The following is a 13,644-nucleotide window of genomic DNA, read 5'->3' on the forward strand; positions in this document are numbered from 1 at the left end:
CAAACTGAGTGGCAAAAATGATGGACTTGATTTTTGACAAAGATTTTTTTTTTTTAATACAGGCCATTGTTTTTTTTTCTTTTTTTTTTAGATTTATTTATTTATTATATGTAAGTACACTGTAGCTGTCTTCAGACACTCCAGAAGAGGGCGTCAGATCATGTTACAGATGGTTGTGAGCCACCATGTGGTTGCTGGGATTTGAACTTTGGACCTTTGAAAGAGCAGTTGGGTGCTCTTACCCACTGAGCCATTTCACCAGCCCCCGACAAAGATTTTCTTAAACCTGTGCTTACAAACACATGTGAAACAGACAGTGAAGCCCAGTGTAACCTACAGGCTCTGGGTGGTCTTGTTGTAGAGGCTGTACACACGTTGGTCAGAGACTGTGTAGGAAGCCTCTGTACACTGTTGCTATGAGTTAAACGGCTCCAAATCATTTATTCTATTAAGCTATTCTAAGAACAGTAAGCATTTGGAGAAAAGAAGAAATAAATACTTGCTATTACAGATAAAATTGTAGGTAATTTGTTTCTAGGAAACTTGCCTTGGAAGAAATGGTACAGATGTTCTTTGAAAGGGGTGATGTGATGTGGTGTAAGGGACCACCTTGGAACTAAATAAGGAAGGAAGAGCAGTATAAAAGGAGCAAGCATAGGTAAGTGTGTTCTTTGCTTCAATTGAGCTAACAAAAAAGAGCCATACAAATAATGAATCCTATGCAGCACAACAAGAAAACCTACAGAATCAACTGTCCTGGCCCATAGAGGCCCACAGAGACCAAACGACCAGCCAGGAGCCTGTATGGGACTCCCTATGCCCTCTGCAGACTGTAATGGTTGTGCATCTTGGTCTTGATGTGGGAATCCTAACAGCAGGAGCAGGAGCTGCCTCTGACTCTGTTGCCCTCATCTGGGACCCTTTCTCCCTACTGGGATGCTTCTTCTAGCATCAAGGGAAGTTGCACCTAGTATTACTGCATCTTGATATGCCAAGGACAGTTGGTATCCATGGAGGGGGGCTCTTCTTTTCTGAAGAGAGTGGGAGGAGGAGTGGGTAGGTGGGGTCAGTGAAGTGGAGTAAGGACTGGGAGAGAGAAAAGGGAGGGGAAACTGTGGTTGAGATGTAAAGTAAGTAATTGGCCACAAAACAGGCCTCAACCGATACAAAAATATTGAAATTATCCCATGTATCCTATCAGATCACCACAGACTAAAGCTGATCTTCAATAACACAACATAAATAATAGAAAGCCAACATTCACGTGGAAGCTGAACAACACTCTACTCAATGATAACTTGGTCAAGGAAGAAATAAAAAAAAAAGAGATCTAAGAGTTTTTAGAGTTTAATGCAAATGAAGCCACAACATACCCAGACATATATGGGGCACAATGAAAGCATTCCTAAGAGGAAAACTCATAGCTCTGAATGACGCCATAAAGAAACTAGAGAGGCGTACACTAGCAGCTTGACAGCACACCTAAAAGCTCTAGAACAAAAGGAAGAAAATTCACCCAAGAGAGTAGACAGCAGGAAATAATCAAACTCAGGACTGAAATCAACCAAGTGGAAACAAAAAGAACTATACAAAGAATCAACCAAACCAGGAGCTGGTTCTTTGAGAAAATCAACAAGATAGATAAACTATTAGCCAGACTAACTAGAGGGCACAGGGACAGTACCCTAATTAACAAAATCAGAAATGAAAAAGGAGACATAACAACAGAACCTGAGGAAATCCAAAACATAATCAGATTCTACTACAAAAGCCTATACTCAACATAACTGGAAAACCTGGATGAAATGAAAATGGACAATTTTCTAGACAGATACCAGGTAGCAAAGTTAAATCAGGATCAGATTAATGATCTAAACAGTCCCATTTCCCCTGAAGAAATAGAAGCGGTCATTAATCGTCTCCCAACCAAAAAAAAAAAAAGCTCAGGACCAGATGGATTTAGTGCAGAGTTCTGTCAGACCTTCAAATAAGACCTAATTTCAATTCTCCTCAAACTATTTCACAAAATAGAAACACTAGGTACTCTACCCAGCTCATTCTATGAAGCCACAATTATTCTGATACCTAAACCACACAAAGATCCAACAAAGAAAGAGAATTTCAGACCAATTTCCCTTATGAGATGTAAAGTAAGTAAATAAATAAATAAATACATTAATTAAAATATATTCTATGAGTATTTTGAATGACAATACAAAATGAAAAAGTTGATAGTGCAAGATACTACTAAAATACTTATATTATTTTATTATTTCTTTATGCTTATTTATGTTTGTGTCTGTGTGTCTTTGTGCACATGGATGTCCACAGAGACCAGAAGAGAGTACTGGATCCCACTCTGGAGTTAAAGCTGACTGTGAGCTGAGAACTGAACTCTGGGCCTTTGGAAGAGCAGCAAGCACTCTTTAACCATTGAGCTGTCTCTCTAGTCCCATATTTAAGATACATATATTGTCCTTTTAGAAGAATATAGTAATGTAAAGGTAGAGGACCAATCATAAACACATTTATTTTAAACAGTAAAAAATTTGAAAAACGTATTTACTAAGAAATGAGAGGAAAAACCAAGACCCATAAAGGGATTGTTCATAAAACATGAAAATAGAATAGTGTAAAAAAAAAAATGTTCTCTAAAGGTTGATGTTTTATTTTCCTTTTCCCCTTCCTTTTTTCTTCTTTCTTTCTTTCTTTCTTTCTTTCTTTCTTTCTTTCTTTCTTTCTTTCTTTCTTTCTTTCTTCCTTCCTTCCTTCCTTCCTTCCTTCCTTCCTTTCTTCCTTCCTTCCTTCCTTCCTTCCTTCCTTTCTTCCTTCCTTCCTTCCTTCCTTCCTTCCTTCCTTCCTTCCTTTCTTCCTGCCTGCCTGCCTGCCTGCCTGCCTTCCTTCCTTCCTTCCTTCCTTCCTTCCTTCCTTTCTTCCTTCCTTCCTTCCTTCCTTCCTTCCTTCCTTCCTTCCTTCCTTCCTTTCTTTCTTTCTTTTTTTGACAGAGTTTTCTCTGTGTAGCCCTGGCTGTCGTGGAACTAGCTCTGTAGACCAGGCTGGCCTCCAGCTCACAGAGATCCACCTGCCTCTGCCTCTGGGCTGGGATTAAAAAGTCTGCACCACCATCGCCTGGCTAACAGCCTGTACTCGTAACCTCTGAGCCGGCGTGCTGCTACCACAGACTCTTCTCTGTGAACCTGTGAAGAGATGGCCAGAGAACCCCACCACGTAGCCTCAGACCAACTTCTACTGTGAGCTTCTGAGCTACGTAACCCAACTGCCCACTTGATGTGCCTCCCTTGACCAGCATCTCAAAATGAGTTCCTGGGGCCAATGAGAGGGCTCAGTCGTTAAAGGAGCTTGCTGCCAAGCCAGATGACAATGACGTGAGTTTGGTGCCCTGAATCCATGGCATGGAAAGCAAGAATCGATCCCTACATTTGCCTAACGACTTCTACCACAAGCTGAGCCTCACCCCAGCTCAAAAAGTAAATAATGAATAAAAAGAAAACCAGATCCTTCTCTCATGCTCAAGTTCCTGGGATTGTGTTTGCCTTTCACGCAGCGATGCTTGATGCCCCTCTCTCCGCCTCCACAGAGGTCGGGCAAGGAGACTTCTAAAGCCATCTTCCTCCTTATCACCTAGCTCAAGCCTCCTAAGAAAGCCCTCCAACCCCTGCTGCCCAACCCAATGTGAACTCATTTCACAGAGGAGCACTGGCCCCGTGCTCGCTGGAGGATTGGACCAAGCTGTACTGGTTCGAGGCCTCTGCTGGTCAGACCGGGTCAGAACAGGCTTCTGAACAGGACCCCATTGAATTCTAGATAGGAGAAGCAAAGGAGATGGAAGGTGGGGGTGGGGGAGGAGGGCTTGGTGTGCTCTGTGACAGACAAGTGGCCCTCTGGCACCATCTGCTGGGCAGACTACTGAGTGGTGATGGTTTGGGGGCATTAGCTAGGATAAAGCTGTTCAATTACAATGCCCTGTCTCTGCCTTCTGTGAGCCCTTGGGGGTACCCATCTGTTCCAGTAGGTTCTCCATTCTGGGGTGGAGTAGAGTAAAGTAAAGGGCATTCTCTTCTGATGAGCTTTGGCTTCCTGTGGTGAGATAGCCATAGCCAGGTTCAAAGTCTGTCTCCTCACTTTTCTGATGTGTAATCTGGCACAGTTAATGTGGCCAGCTACAGCTTTGCCATCTTGCCCAGTGTTACAGAATTGAGCTCCTGCCTGGCACACTAGTTTACACAATACCATTTATCAGCTCCTAACTTGTAGGGAGGCCCACAACCTGGGCCTCTGGTGGTATGGCTATAGATGTGTGTCCACCAACTTTCTCCTCTGTCACTTAGATGTGGACACCACTCTTGCCTTGAGCTTCTGATGAAGCATCCTGAGGTGAGGAATGTCACCCATCAGAAGGCTCTACAGAAGATGGCCCAAGTAGAGGCAAGGATGGACCTTTCTGGAGCTTTGTCCAAGGTCAAGGGCCAAGGCTAGACTCTGGGCACTAAGCCCTCCTTCCAGAAACTTCCCTCTCTATGCTCCTCCAGCTTTGGCACAGGGTGACTGGGCAGCCACAGAAGCTCCAAGGTGACAGACACTATTCAGAGCACTTCTGGAGGATCTGGGTTCTGCTTCCAGCACCTATATCAGGAGTTCACAACCATGGCCACAAACACCCATAGCTCTGGTTCCAGGGGACCCAGCACCCCTTCTGGCCTCGGAGAGCATTTGCATGAATATGGTGCACATGCATACATTTAGGTACATACACATAGATATAAAACAAATCATATATTAACATTTTTAACATTTATTTTTTAAAAATTTTCTCTCTCTGCCGGGCAGTGGTGGTACACACCTCTAATCCCAGCACTTTCCAGGCAGAGACAGCTGGATCTTTGTGAGTTGAGGCCAGTCTGGTCTACAGAGTGAGTTCCAGAACAGCTAGAGCTACAGAGAGAAACTTTTTTTTTTAAGATTTATGTATTACATGTAAGTACACGGTAGACACTCCAGAAGACACTCCAGAAGAGGGCATCAGATCTTGTTATGGATGGTTGTAAGCCATTATGTGGTTGCTGAGATTTGAACTTAGGACCTTTGGTGCTCTTAACCACTGAGCCACCATATGGTTGCTGGGATTTGAACTCAGGACCTTTGGTGCTCTTAACCACTGAGTCATCTCTCCAGTCCCAAGAAACTTTGTCTTAAAAAAAAAAATTTCTCCCTCTCCCTCTCCCTCTCCCTTCCCCTCCCCCTTCCCCCTCCCCCCTCCCTGCAGACCTGTTGCCAAGGCAACAACCACCATATTCCTAGAATCCACTTGGCTCATCTCCCACCTTTTTTTTTTCTCCCCAGACAGGGTTTCTCTGTGTAGCCCTGGCTGTCCTGGAACTCACTCTATAGACCAGGCTGGCCTCGAACTCAGAAATTCGCCTGCCTCTGCCTCCCAAATGCTGGGATTAAAAGGCATGCGCCACCACGCCTGGCTCTCACCTCCCATCTTTCCCTGTGATTACATCATCATCCATATATAAAGAAAGGGCCCCCTGCCGGGTGTGTGGAAAATGCCTTTAATTCCAGCACCCGGGAGGCAGAGGCAGGGGGATTTCTGAGTTAGAGACCAGCCTGGTCTACAGAGTGAGTTCCAGGACAGCCAGGGCTATACAGAGAAACCCTGTCTCAAAAAAACAAAACAAAACAACAACAACAACAACAACAAAAAAAAAAAAACAAAAAGAAAAAAAAAGAAAGAAAGGCCCCCCTGATTTCTCTCTCTCCTCTCTCTCTCTCTCCTCTCTCTCTCTCTCTCTCTCTCTCTCTCTCTCTCTCTCTCTCTCTCTCTCCTCTCTCTCTCTCTCTCTCTCTCTCTCTCTCTCTCTCTCCCCCTTCTCTTTCTGCCGCCCCTCTCTCTCCCAATATACCTCCCATGGAACTGTTTGGCCTGCCGTGGTCCTTCTGAAGCAGCACAGCGTTCAAGATCAAACCAGCACCTGGATAGATAGAAAGATTCTGATGCCCCAGAGACCTCCCTCAACACCCATCAGCTGCTCAGCAGCTGATTGGCTTCCTTTGGCTTCCTTTGTGGTGTTTGTTGAAATGGATTCACAGAGTAAGTCATTTTACACCTAGTGGCTTTCATTCAACATTGAGGTTCATCTATGTTCTGTTGGTTTTCTCTTTCAGTTTGAAAGTCTATGGTGTGAATATTCTGCAGGTTATTTGTACAGCAGATGGTGGTGTTATTTCTAAGAGACAGGGTTTCTCTATATAGTTCTGGCTGTCCTGGAACTCACTTCTGTAGACCAGGCTGGTCTTGAACTCAGAAATCTGCCTGCCTCTGCCTCCCAAGTGCTGGGATTAAAGATGTGCGCCACCACCGTCCGGCTCTAACTTTTTAATAATACCTATCTATCTATTTATTTATTATGTATGCGGTGTTCTGCCTGCATATATGCCTGCACTACAGAAGAGGGCGCCAGATCCCATTACAGACTGTTGTGAGCTACCATGTGGTTGCTTGAGAAATTGAACTCAGGACCTCTGGAAGAATAGTCAGTACTCTCAACCTCTGAGTCATCTCTCCCACCCTGCCCTATTTCTAACATTTGATTGGCAAATAAAGCTGCTGTCATGGCTTAGCCGGGGGTCTGAGCATAACCACCAAGGATTCCCATCCTAGAAGTTTGGTCTCAAATGGTGATGAGGAGGCAGAACCGTTAGGTGATTTCTATCTCTTTAAGTACCTACTTGGAGGTTAACACTGTTCTTGTGGAATAAATTAGTTCTTGAGAGAAATTGTTGTCCAAAAGTGTCCTCATCCTATGTACTTGGCCCCTAATACAGCTGTTATGAATATTGAAACATAACCTGTGGAACACATAAGCACTTATTTGGTTTCTTTTCTTTCTTTTTTTTTTTTTTTTTTTTCATTTTGGTTTTTCGAGACAGGGTTTTTCTGTGTACCCCTGGCTGTCCTGGAACTCACTCTGTAGACCAGGATGGCCTCGAACTCAGAAATTCGCCTGCCTCTGCCTCCCAAGTGCTAGGATTAAAGGCATGTGCTACCATTGCCCGTTAAGCACTTATTTCAGTTGGACATAAATTCAGTACTGGAGTTGCTGAGCCACTGGGTTCATGGAGGTTTTTATCTTTTGTAGATATTTCCAATTAGCGGGGTTCACCAACGTGTACTTCCACCAACAGTGTTGTGGAAGAGAGTGTCAGTTGGTCCACGTCCTTGTCAACACTTGATACTGTCACTGTTTTAAGTTTAGCCATTCCAGTGACAGAAATAATTTTGCCAAAAACAGATGACATCTCTCATAACTGTTATCAGGGTCTGCCTTGTAGATGGGGAGAGTGACAGCACCTTTCCCATCTTACATGAGACATTTAAAGCAGGTGAGTGGCGGCAGGTTTGCAAGATTTCTGTGCATCTGTGTAAGGCAAGTGGGCCAGACAGGCATAAAGACTGCTAAGGTTGAGTGAGCTCAGACCCCAGGAATCAGAAATCTGAGAGCTGTCGCTATACTTCCTGCCTGTCTCTGTACCTGCTCTGGAACACGTAACCACAACACCCCGCTGAGAGGATCCTGCGCTATCAGTCACGGGATGTAGCACCTGGAGTTCTTCCCCATGCAAATATAGAGCATCAGCAACATCTCAAACTCAACCAATAGGAAACACCTACCCCCTAAATCCCACCCCACTGCTTAAAGTTCATACAGTCCCTGTCTACATTGGAATAACGCTCACAACTTATCTCCCCAAGGATCGAGGGTCATCTGAGAGTGGCTAGTGTTCTCTCTTCCGAAGCATTTCATTGTTGGACCTTGGACCTGCCTGGCTGGGCAGGCTCTTGCCGCTGCCACGCCTACTGCGGTTGGTGTCGCTGCCGAGGTAGTTAAAGAGAGACCTGGGACCTTGGCTACCTGCCCAAACCTGTTTGCTTCTCTTCTAAGAACTGTAACACTTCCGCATTCTCGACCGTACTGGAATCCCATTGAAAGTCCTGACTCCCCCCTCCCCCTCCGCATAGTCAGCACACCTGTAACTATATGAACTTGAAACTCCTCGGACTTGTATAGATCAAAATGGAAGCGCTGCTCTCTTATTTTACTACTGCTCCGGCAACAGTTGAAACCAGAGTGTGATGGGTAACGTCGACTTGACAAGATCTAGAGTCACCTAGGAGGCAAACCTCTAGACCAGTGAGTGGTTCTTAACCTGTGGGTCTCGACCTCTTGAGGGTCTGGAACGACCCTTTCACAGGGGTCACCTAAGACCATGGGGAAACAGATATGTACATTATGATTCATAACAGTAGCAAAATTACAGTTACGAAGCAGCAACGAAAATAATTTTATGGCTGGGGATCAACCCAATGTGAGGGAACTGTATTAAAGGGTCACAGCTTTAGGAAGGTGGAGAAGTCCTGCTCTAGACACCTGCTAGGGATTATTCAGATTGGGTTAATGGAGATGAGAAGACCACTCTAATGGAAGGCTACACCATTTATTCTGGCCTTAAGACTTAGACTATTAAAGAGAAGAAGGCTGGGGATGGAGAGATGGCTCAGTGGTTAAGGGTGCTTACTGCTCTTGCAGATGACTTGAATTTGGGTCGAAGCACCTACATCTGGTAGCTTACAACTGCCTATAACTCCAGTTTGAAGGAATCTGACACCTCTCTGGCTCTCCTCTCTCTCTCTCTCTCTCTCTCTCTCTCTCTCTCTCTCTCTCTCTCAAATAAATGTTTGTTTTTTTCTAGGTTCTCTGTGTATCACTGGCTAACCTGGACTGTCTTGGAACTCATTCTGTAGACCAGATTGGCCTCAAACTCTTAAAGATCCACCTGTCTCTACTTCCTGAGTGCTGGTATTAAAGGTGTGCACTATCATGGCATGGCTTATAAATTTTTAAAAAAAAGAAAACTGAGCCGGGCGTGGGAGCGCACGCCTTTAATCCCAGCATGCAGGAGGCAGAGGCAGGTGGATTTCTGAGTTCGAGGCCTGGTCTACAAAAAAAAGTGAGTTCCAGGACAGCCAGAGCTACACAGAGAAACCCTGTCTCGAAAAACAAAAAAAAAAAAAAAAAAAAAACCAAAAAAGAAAGAAAACTGTAGAATGCTAACTGAATATAAGTGTGCATTGTTCTTCTTCACCTCATAACTGTGGATGCACTGTGGATTGGACCTACTGTGAGTCAATATGGCCAGCTGCCTCTCTCTTCTATCACTGGACCTACTGTGAGCCAAGATAAATCTTTTCTCCTTTAAGTTGTTTTTTACAGAGTGTTGGGCTCTGAAAGTTGCTCCACACTTATATGAACATCAATCTAGTCAGACAGGGATGGGTTATTGAACACACCCTAATACTGATCAGATCAGGGATGGAGCTCAGAATTATTTGAGCTTATGACAGCAAACATCTCTCAGACAGGCTTATAAATGAAAAAACAAACAAACAAACAAACAAACAAAAAATAACTGGGCTGAAAGAGATGGATCAGAGGTTGAGAACACTGACTGCTCGTCCAGAGGTCCTGAGTTCAATTCTCAGCAGCCACAAGGTGGCTCACAACCATCTGTAATGGGGTCCCATGTCCTCTTCTATAGGGCGGGCATATATGCAGGCTGTGCCTGAATGTTGTATACATAGTAAATAAATACATCTTTTAGAAAAGAAAAGAAGGGGTTGGGGATTTAGCTCAGTGGTAGAGTGCTTGCTTAGCAGGCACAAGGCCCAGGGTTTGGTCCTCAGCTCCGGGGATGGGGGAGGGGGGAGAGAGAGAGAAAAAAAAAAAAACCAATGAGCTCATATAGAGGTTCAGAAGTGTTGCCCCCAGTGGTCAGCTCTGACACAAGATATTTTAGACATTCATATTAGTCCTTTATTTAGAGGTAATAGATATTTAAAAGTTTATATTGACCTTTAACTTGATGGGTCCTATGTATAAACCTTTGTGGAATCTCTTAAAATTAACAAATCTCACACAGAGCATACAAAACATAACAGGGATATGGTCAGCATGGCCCTGCTCTGACTCAAGTGATTTTTCTATGTCAATGACTGGCAGGTGTCTTACAGCAACAAAATGAAATAGCTGGCAGGCATGGAACAAAATGGCTACAGCTGTGTTGGCGGGGTGGGAAGGGGGAGAGCAGGCCTCAACACAGGGTATTTTAGCATAGCAACAGGAGAGGTAACTAATATACTAGGTAACTATTCCACCAGCTAGCTTTTTAATTTGAAATATGGTTTCCCTATATAGTCAGGCTGGCCTCAAGCCTCTTAAATCCTGGGATTGTAGATGTGTTACCATTCTTAGCAAGAAAAAACTCGGTGATGGGACCCAGGGATAGTTTTCCCCACTTTCAGACTCTCCAAACTAATCTGGAGGTTTTGATCTGTCTCTGTTGTTGGGTTGAAGCGTGGGGGGTGGGGGAGGGAGATGGGGAGAGTCTCCTCTCAGATTCACACTGGCAGTAACTGCTCTCTTTTGAGGCTCAATTCCTCCAATCCTAGCCTTTTGGCAAATGAACACTGTCAGGTGTCCTTTTCGTTCTTTCATTCTTCCAACACAGGAGAGCAGGGCTCAGAGAAAAAGTAGTTCACTTGGGATTATATAACAGAGGCCAGTGGTGAACTGTAGAGTGGCCACTGAGAGCCCAGACAGAGAGGCAACACAGTAGCAGTCTGCAGTCAGGAGACCTCAGAACAAACACACTGAATTACTGCTGCTGTGTGACACTGTTCCTGGAGAGATGTGAACCCTGTCTAATCACCCCATAGGGAACAGAAGACAGAGGGAAGCAAGCAACCGCCCGCCAAGCTCAACCTAGCAGGCCAGTGAGTTTTACTAGGGTAGAGTATAGTTGAGGAGTTACTTATAAGAGCAGAAAGATTTCAAAGACAGCTATGTCACCAAAGCTCAACCCAGCATGGGAGACAGCTAATGGAAGCCAGAAACCAAGAGCACACTGAACAGTCTGCAGGCAGCTCAAGAGGTTTAAGAGTCGTCGTTTCCCTGTCTTTGTCTCTTCCATGCAGCTGATACTTCTCAGAGACAGTCTTTTTGTGTTCTCCACTTCCTATATACCCTCAGGGAAGGGCAGAGCCTAGGAGTTGTTTACTTCCTGAGTGCTGAGGTACTTCTCAGGACAGAATTCTTCACTTTCCTTTGTGGGATTAGCAGGAGCGCTCCTTCTAGAAGGAATGCTTTATCTCTGGTACGAAACAGCAACTTAACTTAGATGCTATTATCCTCTGGCCTAGAAGGCACAGCAAGAGTCTTCCCTATCTATCGGCGGGCGCCTAAGAACGAGAACACGAATTGAATTCTGAGCTGCTATGAGCCATTGGGTTGATTTATTAGTTGGCTGAGACAGGGCCACGTGTAATTCAGGGTGGCCTCCAACTTGCTTTGTGGCTGAGGGTGGCCTTGAACTTCTGGTCCGTCTGTCTTGACCTCTCAAGTGCTGAGATCAAAAATGGGCACACCGTGTCCAGTCTGTACAGTCCGGAGGATGGAGCTCAGGGCCTTGTGCTTCTTGGCAAGCACTCTATCAATTGAGCTACATTCCTAACCCCAAAGTTCTGGTGTGTTTGTTGTTCTGTTTTAAATAGTTATTTTTGTGTATGAGTGTGTCTTAGTTAGGGTTACTATTGCTGAAACACCATGACCAAAAGCAACTTGGGGAGGAAAGGGTTTAGTTTGCCCAATGTTCCATGTAACAGGTTATCATCAAAAGCAGCGAGGGCAGGAACCTAGAGGGAGGGGCTGTTGAAGAGGCCATGGAGAGATGCTGCTTACCGGCTTGCTCTCTGACAAACCCAGGACCACTAGTCCCGGAGTGGCATTGGGTTAGGCCCTCCCCCATCGATCACTAATTGAAAGGATGCCTTACAGGCGGATCTTATGGAGGCATTTTCTCACCTGAGATGAGGTTCTCCTCTGATGACTCTAGTTTGTGTCAAGTTGACATAAAACTAGCCAGTACAGAGGGTTTGACTACATATATGTAAGTACACCATGTAATTACAGTACCACCTGTAGAGGCCAAAAGCATTCAGGAGATCCCCGGAAGCTGGAATTACAGGCAGTTGTGATATACCTTACACGGGTGCTGGGAACAGAGCTCTGGTCCACCTGCAAGAGCAGCAAGTGCTCTTAAATGCTGGCATCTCTGCAGCCCCCAAATCCTGTTTTAAAGCCATTGTGAAGGCTGGTCCTCATGGGAATCTTTGTATGGACATTTGCCCGCAGTAGAGACTGACTCACTAAGGCCAATCATCTCCAGAAATAACAATCAAAACAACTGCTTTTTCCCAAGGGCTCTGCCTGCCGCCCAGGCTTTCGCTTTGCCTAGAGGCTGTATGCTGGGAAACAGGTGTACATCAGAACTTGTCTGGAGCACTGGAGGGACTGGGGAGGGGCAAGGCTAAGGTCCCGGTTTTTTATTTCAGCGAGAATGAAGGATGGCACAGCTTTGGGATGATCTCTCTCTCTCTCTCTCTCACTCACACACACACACACACAAGAGGACTCTGTAAAGCCAGTCCTTTCAGATCTAGACTGACAATTATTAATAAACTGCATGGAGATGCACTCCTCCTAGCTTATTCTCTGCAATCCTGCAGCCATCTTGGCTCTTAGACAGAGGTTTCCGGGTAAAGTGGAGTTGATTAAAAAAGTGTGGCACTACTCCAGTCTTTTCTGATAAATACTGCTCCTTCCTGGCAATGCATTAGCACTGAGGCCCTACCCCAGAAGTTTCTCCAATTACTCTAAGCTTAAGAATCACCTTGGATAGTTTAAAAGGCAGAAAAACCTGCTCACGGGTTAGATTCATTACACTGAAAATGGACTCAGCTGCCTTTTCTTTTTCTTTTTGTTTTGTTTTTCGTTTTTGTTTTTTTGTTTGTTTGTTTGTTTTGTTTTTTTTGAGACAGGATTTCTCTGTGTAGCCCTGGCTATCCTGGAACTTACTCTGTAGACCAGGCTGGCCTCGAACTCAGAAATCTGTCTGCCTCTGCCTCCCAAGTGCTGGGAAAGGCTTGTGCCACCACCGCCTGGCTTAGCTGCCTTTTCTTGAGTGGTACCAATTAATTATTGTATTATCCACTAAAAAATTCTTTTTTTGATTTAGGTTCTTGCTTTATAGCCTTAGCTGACCCAAAATTATGTAGACCAGGCTATTCTTGAACTCACTATGTGTAGAGGATGCCCTTGAACTTCGGATTCTCCTGCTTCTGTCTCCTGAGTGCTGGAGTTACAGACCTGTGCCATCATGCAGTTTGTGGGGGTGTTGGAAATCAAACCCATGGCCTCACATATGCTAGGCATACACACTGCCAACTGAACTACATCCCCAGACCCAGAAAATAAATAGACTTGCAAAAGAGTTGTAGTCCTGCATCCAATCCATTACAGGTAGAAAATTGATATATAATACACGCTTATGAACCCATATCCAAATGGTGGGAATATATATATATATATCAATCACCCTACGTTTGCCCCAGCTGCTAGTTCCATTTCTTTAGGCAAAGGATTTCTTGTGCATCTTTTGTGAACTATCGTGCACCTTAAATAGTCTGAGCATGGCAAGGATTGAACTCAGGGGCCTGGGCACGCT

The sequence above is a fragment of the Mus musculus genome, chromosome 11 (genome assembly GCF_000001635.26).
Source record: "Mus musculus strain C57BL/6J chromosome 11, GRCm38.p6 C57BL/6J".
NCBI lineage: Eukaryota > Metazoa > Chordata > Mammalia > Rodentia > Muridae > Mus > Mus musculus.